The sequence below is a fragment of the Papaver somniferum genome, chromosome 9, assembly GCF_003573695.1.
Source record: "Papaver somniferum cultivar HN1 chromosome 9, ASM357369v1, whole genome shotgun sequence".
Taxonomy (NCBI): domain Eukaryota; kingdom Viridiplantae; phylum Streptophyta; class Magnoliopsida; order Ranunculales; family Papaveraceae; genus Papaver; species Papaver somniferum.
The window spans coordinates 16,618,607-16,633,391 of NC_039366.1; positions in this window are offsets into that span (position 1 = coordinate 16,618,607).

Genomic DNA, 14,785 nt, shown 5'->3' on the forward strand with positions numbered 1-14,785 from the left:
CTTGCCTCATTTTTGTGCGACGAAATCGCAGGAAGTCTTTGTATTTTAGTACATCGACCCATTAATCTCGTCTTATCTTTTTCGCTTGTATTATTTCCTCTTCAGGTTTGTCGCATAAATATCACAAGTCTTAATACTCTCATGAGTAAAAGCCTTATGATATTTACGTCTTTTGACACAATTCAGCTCCCTAATGAAGGGTGTCGTCCTTATCTTCCGCTCTGATTGCCCCTTCAAGGAAGCTTACCTCTATCGGGTTAAGATTATGACTCTTCCCATACGGCTTTTCAACAATCAGTTGATTTAGCAATCTCGCATACACGACCTATAGCGTTTATGGCAGCAAGATCGCACCCTAAGTGGGGTATCTTCGGACCGAGTGCATCATAGTCAGGACTTGTCAAGAGTGGCAAGGTACGCTCCAGACATCCCGGGCACTCTTGACTCAACCGTGTACCTCGGCGCCCTGATCGAGTTTCTGCAGTCCTTGGGAGAGCCTTTTTCACGTTAGGCTCTCAATCTAAGATTACTATCTTAGACTGAAAATTTAAGGTATCTCTCGCAGATGGGCATTATCGTTTAATTCTCACCCCAAATCTCCACAACTCAAGTTCCGGGGTATGTGTAGCATTCCCTTGAGTCATGCCTTTTAGGTCTTTCCGATTATGATGTGCGATAGGTCTTACTATATTGCCTCTTACATATGAGCGAACTAGGGTGCACGTCACATTCGGATTCCTAGCCAATCTGATAATAAATATCATTTTCTAGTAGCCTTTATGAAGGTCTTACTTTTGTTTTATAGAATTTATTAATTTCCAAACGAAATATTCGCATTACAATTATTCGAAATATTAACTTTTTATCTATGCGAATTGATTCGCAAATGACTATGGATGATACTTTTTCAAGAATTGCCTATTCCAAGGGCGATCTAATTTACGACCTATATTTCGTCCTTCAAGATCCATTAATTCATAGGCTCCCTCTCCAACTATTCTTTTTATTATATAAGGTCCATCCCAGCTTTTCTCCAATTTTCCATCTTTTCCTTTTTGATATACTGGAATTTCGCGTAGCACTAATTCGCCTGGTTGGAATTCTCTTATTTTGACCCGCTTGTTATATTCTCGAGCTAGTCTTTTTTGATAATTTTCCATGTGATGCAAAGCGACTTCTCTTACTTCCTCCAAATCATCCAACTTTGTTATAATCAATTCCATACTTAAATTCTTTTCCCAAGCTTCTCTCTTTGTGGTAGGGATGATCACTTCTGTTGGTAGCACTGCCTCTACTCCATATATCAGACAGAAGGGCGACATTCCGGTTGCTTATATTCTTGTAGTTCTGTAATCCCATACTACATTATGTACTTGTTCGCACCATCCTTTGTTGTGCCCTTCTAACTTTTTCTTAAGGTTGTTTGCGATTGTTTTGTTTGTAGCTTCTACTTGTCCATTACTCTGAGGATAGAAAGGAGTATATTTGCCACTTTGAATTTTGAACGCATTGAGCATCATTGTTATATTCTCGCCTTCAAACTGCTTCCCATTATCAGACACCAATTGTGCAGGAATGCCAAATCGGCATATAATATTTTCAAAAATGAATGTGAATATGTCTTTATCGCGTATATATTGAACTGCTTTTACTTCTGCCCATTTAGTGAAATAATCTGTTGCGACAATTAGGAATCTTTTTTGTCCCGTTCCTGGTATAAATGGTCCAACAATATCTATTCCCCATTTTCCGAAGGGCCACACATTTGTTGATGTATTAAGCATAGCCCCAAGTGCATGTATCTTCTTTCCATGACGTTGACATTCTTCGCATCTCCTGGAAACTTGTTTTGCATCTTCATGCATATATGGACAGTAATAGCCCTGTATTTTTGCTCTGTATCTGAGTGATGTTCCTCCACTATGGTTGCCAGCATCGCCATAGTGTAATGCCTTTAGAATTTCGATTCCTTCCTTTCGCGTAAGCCATCTGAGCGAAGGTCCAAGGAATGACCTTCTATAAAGAACACCATCCCTTAATTCATAATTTGTCGCACGACTTTTTAATTTGTGTGCTTTTAACCTTTTCTTCGGTAATTCCCCTTTCTCTAAATAAGAGTGTAATTAGTTCTCCAATATTTCTCGTCGCTCACATTTTCTTCTTATGTATCGTGTATTATCATCACATCTGTTTGCACTTCTTCACCCTTTTCTATAGATGGCAATAATAGTGTTTGTATTTTTATATCCCTTGCAACCGGATCTACTAACATTGATGGTATGAACGCCAATGCATCTGCGTGTCTATTATCTTTTCTCCTTATATGTCTCCAACTTATTTTTGGAATTTTCATTGGTAAATCCATAACCAATCTCCTATACTTTTGCAAAACTGATTCATTAGTACTATATGTGCCTTCTATCTGACGAATTACTAGATGAGAATCACTAGTTATTCGCGCATCCTCAATCTTCATTTCAATTGCTAATTTTAGTGCGTGAACGACTGCTTCATATTCAGTTTCATTATTTGTGGATGCGAAGTCCAATCTGAATGAGTAAGCCATTCTCGCTCCTGTTGGTGTGAAATGAATACAATACCAATCCATTTCCTTCTCCATTGGAGGATCCATCCACTAAAATCTCCCATCTGTTTGGATTTCGCTCAGTCAATAAATCATTAGGATTTCCATGTTCTTCATCCACCTCCATCATTTCTTCTACATATTCATCTTCTTCTATTGAAAATTCTGCAAGAAACTCTGCGATAACTTGAGTTTTTGGTGAAGATAAAATTTCATAACCAATCTCATAGTAACCAATCTCATAGTTTCCTAATTGTGCATTCCACCTCTCTATTCTTTCTGACCTCTTCGAATTCTTCATTGCATTTTCAATTGGTACTCTTGTTAATACTTTAATTTTGTGAGCTTAAAAATAGATGTGAAGCTTGAATGATGCATATACCAGTGCGAGAATCAGCTTTTCGATTTTTGAATAATTTTTTTTCTGCGGAGGTATATGTTTTGCTTATGTAATATATCGGTTTTTCTACACCTTCCTCTGATCGTAACAGTACTGCACTTAATGCATGAGATGTTGATGCTAGATACAATAACAGTTCTTCTCCCTGCTTCTGCTTTTGCATAATGGATAAGTTTACCAAATAATCTTTTATGCTTTGTCGCACTCCATTTTCCATTCAAATTTGGTTCCCTTCTTTAATATATTGAAAAAGTGTTTGCATTTGTCCGAAGATCTTGCAATGAATCTTCCCAATGATGCTATCAATCCATTTAACTTTTGAACATCTTTGAATGCCGCAGGTGGTGGCATATCTCTAATCGCCTGTACCTTCTCTAGATCAACTTGTATTCCCTCCTTGAATATAATATAGCCTAATAATTTTCCTGATGATACACCAATTATACATTTTTCTGGGTTTACTTTAATATTGAATGTTCGCATCTGTTCAAATATTACTCGCAAATCATCTACATGATCTTTCGCCTCTTTGGTTTTAATTAGCATATCATCTACATAGACTTCCAATGTTTTATGTATCCATTTTTCGAATACTTTATGCACCATTCTTTGATAAGTCGCACCGGCATTCTTCAACTCAAATGGCATTTTCGTGTAACAATATAAACCTCCTGGTGTGAAGAAAGCGGTGCGTTCTTGATCTTCTTCTGCCAAAGGAATTTGATTATAGCCTTTATACCCATCTAACATTGTGACTCTATCATTCCCTGATGCGGATTCCACCATTTGAGGTATATCGGGTAAAGGGAAGCTGTCTTAAGGGAACGCTTTGTTTAAATCTGTAAAATCTATGCAAATCCTAATTCCTTTGTTCTTTTTAGGTACCACCACCATATTTACTATCCATTCTGGATATTTTTCCTCCTTTATAATTCCTGCATCTAACATCTTTTGTAGTTCTGCTTCCATTTTAGGATGATAATCAGTTTCAATTTTCCTTATTCTTTGCTTGAACGGCTTTACATTATTCTTGATGTCTAATTTATGACATGCGACAGACGGATCTATTCCAGGCATTTCTTTCATACTCCATGCGAAAATATCATTATATTCTCACAGAATGCTTATTGTTTTTTCCTCTTCTTCTTTATCCATTTTAGTTCCAATTCTTAATATTTTTGGTTCCTCTTTAGTTCCTATATTTATATTTTTTGTTGGTTCTGCTGCGGTAAAATTCGCTTTTGGTTCTCCTATAGGTGTTGTTCCTTAATTTCTTTACTTCGTCCACCTTCCTCCGCTGGTTCTTCGCCTGGTATTCCTTTTCCTTCTTTCGCTCTTATCATGTATATTCGAAACTCTTCCTCTTTCCTTTGTTCTTTGGATTTTCTCCATCGATCCTTTCGTTTTTTGGCTCGTCCTTCATAATTTCGCACATCTATTTGATTACAAGTATTCACAGCCTTAATGTATCCTTTGATTTCACCTATATCGCTTGGAATTGGAAACCTGATGCATTGATGTAACGTTGACGTTGCCGCCTTTAATCCATGCACCCATGGTCTTCCCAACAACATGTTGTATGGTGACTCAATGTCAATCACACATAGTGTTATCTTTGTTTCAACCTCTCCCAGTAATATTCGCGTCACAATTTCTCCCTTTGGCTTTGTAACTGCTCTATTGAATCCATGAACATTATAGGCTGCAGGTGTCATTTCTGCATCTTTATATATCATTGCTTTGAATGTGCGATAAAATAATATATCAACTGCACTTCCTGTATCTATCAATGTCTTATCATTCGCCCATCCTTCAAATGTCCTCTGGTTTGCAATAATGTTTTCTCGCTCGACTGTGACCGTAATTACCAATGGATCTGCTCGCTGTAAGTTTTCCTCTGAAATTTCATCTGTCGCAAAGGAAATCTTCACCTTTTCCCAATCTTGTAATGTTAATTCTTTCTCTACCTTTTCCACCTTCTTGCCTTCGTAATTTTTTTTATGAATTCTCCCGGTTATCGTCGCTTGAAAATCTGCCTCAGAAATTGATACTTTAGTTATGCTACTACACTGTATATCTCTGCCTCTTTCTTGAATTAGTTTGACTCTTGTTGTCTTCATGGATCCCTTATGAATTTCAGATCTATTAACAGGAATTAACATCCAAAGCTGTTTTCTAGCGCCAAAAATGTAGTTGTAAGAAATCTGACAACTACACTCCACTATAACTGATTTAATCTCTAGGTTATCATCATGAATTCTTGTTTTATTAATAAAAGATTCAGAATGTTTACAAGAATGATTTAAGTATCACAACTTTGTTGTGTGCGACGCCCTTCGCTCAGGTTGTATTCTTCACTTCGCGTAATTATTAACGTGTGCGATATTTAACTCCTACAAAGGTTGACATCCGTTCTTACCTATCATAGAAACGAAAGCATTCATCAAGCTTCCTACAAATTGCTACATACCCGGTCCTTCCGAAGCCAGTAGTTAATTAAAAAAGAGCCGACGATGATCTAAGCAAAACATAAATTGATGCAAGTTACTTTGCAATATTAAGTTGGAACTAGCATAAAGACAAAGAAAATGATCATTAACCTGGTTAATATGAGAAGCCACACAAGGAAGAACTAACAACGCTGATTCACCCTGTAGGAGTTAAATATCGCACATATTAGTAATCAAGCGAAGTAAAGAATATAACTTACGCGAACAACATCGCACACAAAAAATTTGAGATTACGCACCAGATGATGTCAGCAAAGTCACGAGTAAAGTGTGAAGAACTGTGCGAGGAGGTACGCTATGGGAATATGAGCGATTGTATATGAGCGAATGTGTCGCATAGTGATCCCGAAAATAATGGGTTTCTTAGCTGTCATCCACTATGTAAAATTCTATATAAAGGGGAGAGGTCATTGTTTCTAGGAGAATTCTAAGGTAAGTCTTGATCAAGAAATAAAGAGAGAGAGAGAGAGAACGTAAATGTAGGTTTCAAGCAGAATTGTTGTAATACTTGAATCTATTTTGTAAACATTCCCAATCTTCAATTAATAAAACAAGAATTCATAATGATCACCTAGAGATTGAATCGGTTATAGTGGAGTGTAGTTGTAAGATTTTTTACAACTACATTTTTGGCGCTAGAAAACAGCTCTGGATGATAATTCCTGATAGTATATCATAGATTTTAAGGAAAAAAGTGAGATCTAAAAATTTAGAAATGGTAAGGATCGAGTCTATTTTTGAACAAATAATGGCAACTAGAAGAAGTAACAAACTTGTTGAACGAAGACGAATTACAAATCTTGAGTAACAAGAGGAAAGAATGGAAGAACATCAAAGAACAAAAATTCCAATTGGATCACAGCGAGAACAAGGACAGAATAATGATATAGATTATGATAGAGTGAATGTCCATACTGCGATGACGAATTCCAAAGAGGAAGGACAGAGAATTGGGAACGAAGAACCAGTTACATCGAGTGAAGGAAATATGACGATTGCAGAGTTTAGGAAAAGATTACTAATTTAAAGAAAGAGAGAAGAAGAAGGGCGTGCGAATCTAATCCGTCAAAATGATGATTTACGAGAAGAGAATCTTAGACTACAAGAAAAAAGGTCGAGTGATACACGTTCAAAGTCAATATCAAGTAGAAGTTCCTCCAGACAAAGTCAATCTAATCGATGAAATGATATGCGAAGGAAGCATATGGAAGTCATTGGAGAAAACTTGCAAGAAAATGAAAATTTGGAAGATCAAAGGGAAAGGAGACGTATAGTTGACTTAGCAACTAATCGGTATGAACATCCTCGGGAACTTCTTCATCGTGCACATATTAATTTTGAAAGGGAAGAAGAAGATCCAAGGCAAGGACAAATGATATTACATGACAGAGAAGTATGAAGAGAAGAATGTGAGAGCGAACGAGAGACTGCACGTACAAGAGATAGACAGAGAAGAAGGGAAGAATTAGAAGAGAGAGAATTACAAAGCGGATTGCGTCATATTGATAATAGGGTAAGGGGACGCAAGCGTCATCGCATAGATGATATAGATCAAGGTCGAGCTATACCACAAGAAAGATAAATATCAAGACATCGATATGATCACACATGCAATAAAGAAAGACATGATAGAGTACAAATTGAAGCAAATAATGGAAGGCGTAGGAGAAGAAGAGAAGCAATCATGAGAATAGATTGAGACAAGCAAGATTAAAAAGACCCATGCGAGAGGATTTAGATCAATCATTAAGCGAAGAAATTCTTAAGGAGATGGCAGAATTAAGAGAAATGATGACTACAAAACAAAATGATGGAAGAAGACAATTAGAGGAAGCAATGGAGGAAGCTCCATTTACAAAATAAACTCAAAGAGCACCGATACCAACCAAGTGCAGTTTACCGACATTTACAAGTATATTTGATGGAAGTGCATGTGCGATACAACATGTGAAAGCTTATGCAAGATCTTTATTGCAGTGGGAAAATTATGATGCAGTAATGTGCAAGTATTTTGCTGCAAGTTTAGCAGGGGAAGCTTTGAAGTGGTTTTAAGGAGTACATGTAGAATCCATTGGTTCGTTTCATCACTTACAAAATTTCTTTTTGGGGCAATACATAAGTAATAATGTATCAAGACTAGGGATTGAGACTGCATTTGGACTTCGCAGAAGAACAAATGAAAGTTTGCGTCATCTAACGACATGTTGGAGAACAATGTGTAGTGAAATAGGAAGACGGGTGGATGAGAGACATCTTATTCTCGCATTCATTAATGCTCTCTTTGCAACAGACCTATTATATACCCAAATCTTCAGAGTAAAGGATACAATCACAATGTCGGAACTGCTCGAATTTCAAGAAGAATACATAGCACTTGAGGAAAAGCAAAGAGATATGGAATCTTACCCAGTTGCAATATCTGATTCGAAAGGTGGAAATACAAGTTTACTTCCGAGGCTCACAAATGTTGTTGCGAGTACATCGCAGGGTAATCAAGGAAGGAATAATGCGGACATGGAACAAAAATTAGTGGCTATGGGTAGTGCAGATCAAGCAGAGTTTGATAAAGAGTACAGAGACAAACAACTTCAAAATCGTGGAGGTACTGACACATTTCAACCAGGAAGTTCTGCTGGACAGCAAACATATTATAACAAGAAAGCTGGAAGAATAGTGTGGGAACAGATAAATTTGCCGAAGTTGAACACTACAGTGGATAAAGTATGGGAAGTTGCTCTCCTAATGGATGATATTCCAGAACCACATAATGTAGGCGAAGAGCCACAACCAGGAAGGAGGAGTAAAGAATTTTGTGTTTATCATAGATTCCATGGTCACACAACACGCAAATGTAGAAATGTGAGGAAGATTATATTGCGAATGATTGAGCAAGGAAAGTTGGACCATTTTTTACTAAAACAGCCAAGGAATTTACCACCATTACCACCTCCACCTCAAGGAAATACATATGCAAAGGAGAAGGACAGAAATACATTTGTTATTGAAGTGGGTGCGAAAGAAAAGAATTTATATTGTAACTCGATCATACACTCGTTCAAAAACATAGAAGATTTTCATGATAATGTCTTAAGTCGAGCATATGTAAGAGATGCTGAAGGAAGGGAAATTCTTAACCTGGCAAAAATATCACCCTTGAAAGAATGGCAAAAGCAGAAAATCTCGTTCATTGCATATGAAACACCAGGAGGAGGAGAATCACATGAATGTCCATTAGTGGTGCGATTAGGAATTAATCCGAAGCCATTGGAAGAAGATGAGGAAGAAAATGAGAAAAATACTTGGGCGATGAATAGAATACTTATAGATACTGGAAGTTCTGTAGATATTCTGTTTTATCATACATATAAAACCATGGGTGGAAGAGATGATGAGTTAGTCACTTCAACATACAAAATTTATGGATTTAATGGTTCTGCAAATAAACCAAAGGGAAAAATGACTATGCGAATTTTTTTACAAAATTTACCAACAGATATCACATTCTGGGTAGTGGATGTCGAATCGCCTTAGAATGCTCTCATTGGAAGACCTTGGCTGCATAGTATATTAGCTGTTGCATCAACATTTCATCAATACATTAAGTTTCCTTTACCTCAGGGTGTTGGCATTATAAGAAGAGATACAATTGAAAGTAAAAATTGCCAAGAAATTGATATTGACAAATGCGAAGAAAGAGAATTCAAACGACGGAATTGGAAAACATATGCAGTGGATAGTCAAAGAGTAGAGAGACTAATGGTTGATGTGGTGTATGAAGTTTGGAACAAGTATGTGAAGTGTTGCAATAGATTCTTCTGCGAATAAAGAATGCTAATCAAGATTAACAAAATTGCTATGGGAAGAAAAAGCGTAGAAGCAAGATATCCAAAATTGAAGGGTACAATGACTTTCGTACATAGCCAATTGAATGGTTACGCGAATGAATATTCTGGAAAACATATGCGAACTTAAGAAGATTCAAGAAATGCAGAAGACAAATGATTTTATGCACTAAAATAGTGGATCTGATTTTCTTTGTGCAGGATGATTCGATAAAAGCATTTATGTACTAAGGAGTAACATAGGCATTCTCATCTGTAAGATGGATTGTTGAAAATTTCAATTTCTAATAAGAAAACAAAAAGATAAATCTTTATAATAAGACCTTTATAAAAGGCTACAGAAAATGATATTTATTATCAGATCGGCTAGGAATCCGAATGTGGCGTGCACCCTAGTTCGCTCATATGCAAGAGGCAATATAGTAAGACCTATCGCACGTCATAATCGGAAATACCTATAAGGCATGACTCAAGGGAAGGCTACACCGACCCCGGAACATGAGTTGTGGAGATTTGGGGTGAGAATTAAACGATAATGCCCATCCGGGAGAGATACCTTAAAATTTCAGTCTAAGAAATCTTAGATTGAGAGCCTAAGGTGAGAAAGGATCTCCCAAAGAGTGCAGAAACTCGATCTGCAGGGCGCCGAGGTACACGGTTGTGTCAATAGTGCCCGAGACGTCTGGAGCGTACCTTGCCACTCTTGACAAGTCCTGACTATGATGCACTCGGTCCGAAGATACCCCACTTAGGGTGCGATCTTGCTGCCATAAACCCTATAGGTAGTGTGTGCGAGATTGCGAAATCAACTGGTTGTTGAAAAAACGGATGGGAAGATCCATAATCTTAACCCGATAGAGGTAAGCTTCCTTGAAGGGGAAATCATAGGGAAAGATAAGGACGGCACCCTCCATTAGGGAGCTGAATTGTGTCAAAAGACGTAAATATCATAAGGCTTTTACTCATGGGAGTATTAAGACTTGTGATATTTATGCGACAAACCTGAAGAGGAAATAATACAAGCGAAAAAGATAAGACGAGATCAATGGGTCGATGTACTAAAATACAAAGACTTCCTGCGATTTCGTCGCACATAAACATAGGCAACATAAGACCTTTACATAAGAAGGAAAAAATAAGACCTCATAGATAATACAAGAAAATAAATTATTCATAATGTTTAAAATATGCTCGCACCAAGATAAGTTCATGATAAAGGATAGCAATCATATTTGGTCTATCAAGATCTGCCAAATAACAAGAGGCAAGAATGGGAATGCAAAAGAAGTGTCATTTGCCCCATTTTGATAGTCTTATATGCATATGAAGAAGTCATAAATATGAAGCGAAGAAAAGAAGAATCATATTAAAAAGATAACTGAATTTACAAGAATTATCACAACAAGAAGAAGCAATCAATTTCATTTCACTCAGTCTCCGAATCACTAATTTCTTCTTCAGAATCTTCTTCTCCGTCAGTAACTTGGATATCAGGAATGGGTACATTTTCAGGAATCGCTGGAAAGTTGTATTTCGACAAAGGAATACCATTCTCAAGACAAACTCTTTTAACAAAAGCCTCACGAGAACGATTAGCATCGTTACTATTGTTTTGGACTAAATTAAACCAATTTTCCATCAATTGCTGATACTTTGAGTTACGAGCAGATGATTCTTCTTCTTTAGCGGCCAAACGAGTTTCTAGCTCTGCAACTCTCTTTTGATATTCATTCTCTTTCTCTGCGAAGCATCAACAAAAGAGTTAAGATAACAAACAATTATTCCTAAAGAATATGAATGAAGATCAAAGAACAACAAATGACCTTCATAATTGGAAATAATGTCTGCGACCAGTGTAGAATGTTCAGTGTGAAGGATAACATTTACACCTAGATTATTTCTAGCATCTTTCAGAACTCTAGAAGCCCAGTTATACTCAGCTTCACTTTCTATAAGGAGTTGAGATCGAATTAAATTTCTTTCCTCAATAAGAATGTCCCTCTCACGATAACCTAAATCACGTTCTATCATAACCTCAATAAGGCGGATTCTTGAAATTTTTCTAGTGTTTTCTCACCCTTAAGAGTGATCTCATCTTTTTCAATAATAAGTTTGTTCTTCTTAGCCTCCAATACTTGAATTGCTTCTTTCTCCTCATAAAAACGTCGTTTAAAATTATTGGCAGTGGATAATGCACTTTTATGGCGTTCTCTAAGAGTAGTATATTTTAATCTTAACTCTTCTAAGCTGAGGTTTTCAAATCCACGAGTAGGATAATTATTTAAAGAGGATTTGAGATGCTCTAAAAGAATTCCAGCATCGGGAAGATTAGCCGCTTCATCTGAAAGGTCATACAACTCTGCGAAGATAATTAAGTAAGAAGTGCGAACGATCGCATAAAAGAAAAGGGGTACGAAAATATAAGTTGCATACCAATGAGTTCCTTGTTTCTTTCTCGAGTTCGGAGAACTAATTGAGAATTAGTTAAATTCTCATTTCTAAGTTTCGTATTCTCGCCTGTAAGACTCGCATTCGCATCCGAAAGAATAGATTTCTCATGTTTCAGTGTGGTATTCTCATCTTGCAACTTGCGAAGCTTTTTTTCATTGTCTAAGGAAATCGCATAAGATATGCGAGCACTCTGTGAAATGTAAAAGAAGCATTATAAGAAAAAGAAGAAATAATAAGGAAAATATAAAAGACAAATGTTGCAGAATATTACCAAGCCATTCATCGCAAATTGAAAATCTGGGTTTATCGCAGAGGCAGCTCCACGAAGAGATCGATCTCCCCAATCTGAAGCAGTACAGATCCTTGAGATCATCTTGAAGGCACGATCCGTTTCATCATCCTCGAGAACAACAAAAGCATCTCCAGAAAAAAGATCAGATAACTTCTTCCGATACGAATCGATTGATACCTCTTCTTCAGAAACAAAAGTATCTCGATCTGAAGATTCCGAACTTGAGGAAGAATCATATCTCGCACGCTTCTTAGAGACATCATTTTTTAATGAAGTTTTCTTGGGTCCAGATTTTGACGTGGGTTTCTTAGGAGTGCTCTTGCCTAGAGTTTTGCCTAAAGTTTTGTCATTCACCTACGCAAATAATCAAGATAAGAAACAGAGGCAACAATATTGTTAAAATTAGAAAATGTGTTTCTTACTTCCTTATTCTGCGAAGCTGATACCTTGCGCGAAATATTGACCTTTTTGGCATCCTGCATAAAAAAATAATAATAATAAGAGAAGGAAAGTTACGAGAATTTACAACTTGGATCAAGAGGATCACATACCGCTACTTTCTTTTCCTCGTTTGCGAGTAATTTAAATTCCCAAGGTTGGTAAAGAGGGAAATCTTCGGGTAGAGGATTGTCAGAACCATCCGCAGGTTTACCAGATACAAAAGACCCTTCTAAGATGACAGGGCAATTGAGCCAACTAGAATCATTGGATCTGCGAGCAGCGCGATTAGAATTTGAATTCCAATCAACATCTCGCATAATTTTCTCATCTTCAGCGATACCATCCACTCTCCTTATGCGAATAGCCCATTTAGTCACGTTACTTTTCATAACAGTGACGTAGTAGTTCTTAAAGAAATTTTCGAGAGTATACTCATCAGGATCTATAATTTTATCACGATGACCTTCTTTTCGCACTTCATCAGGATAAGAATTTCCAAGACCAGCTGCGCGACGAGCATACTCTAATGGTATCCTAATAACATCACCACTCAATTGAAATATTCCTCGTGCGAATCTTTCGTCGACAAGAATTCTATAGAAGAGAGGAATCTCAGGGTTATATAATGGAATTGGTAAAATTGAAGTTGACCTAATGCAATGATGATTTTTTGATTATTCCATTGATCAGATTTGATTAGATCAAGGTTAAGTTTAGATGCGAAGTTATATGAAGGAGGAAGAGAGAGTTCGTAACCCCTCTGGCTGAAGTCAGTTTTTAATATGTTAAATTCAATCTCCATCTTTTTACCAGCAGGATTCATTGAATGGGAATGAAGAGTATAAAATTGCAGAGAAGGTGAAGAAGAATGAAAGAAATAAAAGGGAGAAAGGTAGAAGAGAACATATAGGAAAAAGCGACCCATTTTTCAAGATTTATTCTCATTAATGAGAAGAAATGAACGGATAAAAACGTACAGTTAAAAAGGACGTACGTGTCGAAAGATGAGTGGTTAAAAGGACACACGTACATGAGGAGAGCTTAAGATAGGAAAAATTGTTGGCAAAGTAAAATGAAAAAAGATAAGCATGTGCGAATTACAAGAGGAGAATTTCTCGTATCGCTCACTCTGAAGAATAAGCAATATGAGAAGAGGCAAATGTAGGAGTTAAATATCGCACACGTTAGTAATCAAGCGAAGTAAAGAATATAACTTACGCGAAAAACATCGCACACAACAAAGTTGAGATGACGCACCAGATGATGTCAGCAAAGTCACGAGTAAAGTGTGAAGAGATGTGCGAGGAGGTACGCTATGCGAATATGAGCGATTGTATATGAGCGAACGTGTCGCATAGTGATCCCGAAAATAATGGTTTCTTTGTTGTCATCCACTATGTAAAATTCTATATAAAGGGGAGAGGTCATTGTTTCTACGAGAATTCTAAGGTAATTCTTGATCAAGAAATAGAGAGAGAGAGAGAAAGTAAATCTTGGTTTCAAGTAGAATTGTTGTAATACTTGAATCTATTTTGTAAATATTCCCAATCTTCAATTAATAAAACAAGAATTCATAATGATTACCTAGAGATTGAATCAGTTATAGTGGAGTGTAGTTGTAAGATTTCTTACAACTACACACCCAAAACACCAGGGAGCTGTTCTACAACTGCTACCATGACCAGCAGGGTTTTATACAGAAAGATAGAGATACTACTTCAATACTCATGACTTATGAGACAGTATATCTCTTATGAGATGAGAACCAGAATGAAAACTACAGGCATGATGCAGGAACAGCAGGACAAACAAAATCGCTGATCTTCTATAACAAAAACAAAGAAACGAAATCGCCAATCTGCCACCCAACACATTTTCCATCAAGTACACCCAATTAGATACACCTGAATATTTAGTATACATGAATTGACATAGATGGCAATTTAAACTCCTTGTGATGCCCATTCTAGTTTCAGTCAACATTACTATTTTGTGCTCAGAGAAAAGGAATGCCCTTTCTGACCTAACTAGCTTACATGCTATTATATTTAAAATTTCCTCCCTTTTAACAGGAAAGAATCATGAAACTGTTTTGGTGGATAAACCATAATGATCTTCGGATAAACTTAGTAGTATTTTCAGTAATTGATCAAAACAAGAAACTGATTTTCATTACACACTAAAAGCAAGACAGACCTGTATTTATACAAGACCTGACTAAGACAAGAGATGTTAGAACAGGACAGGCTGTAGACAACTCACACT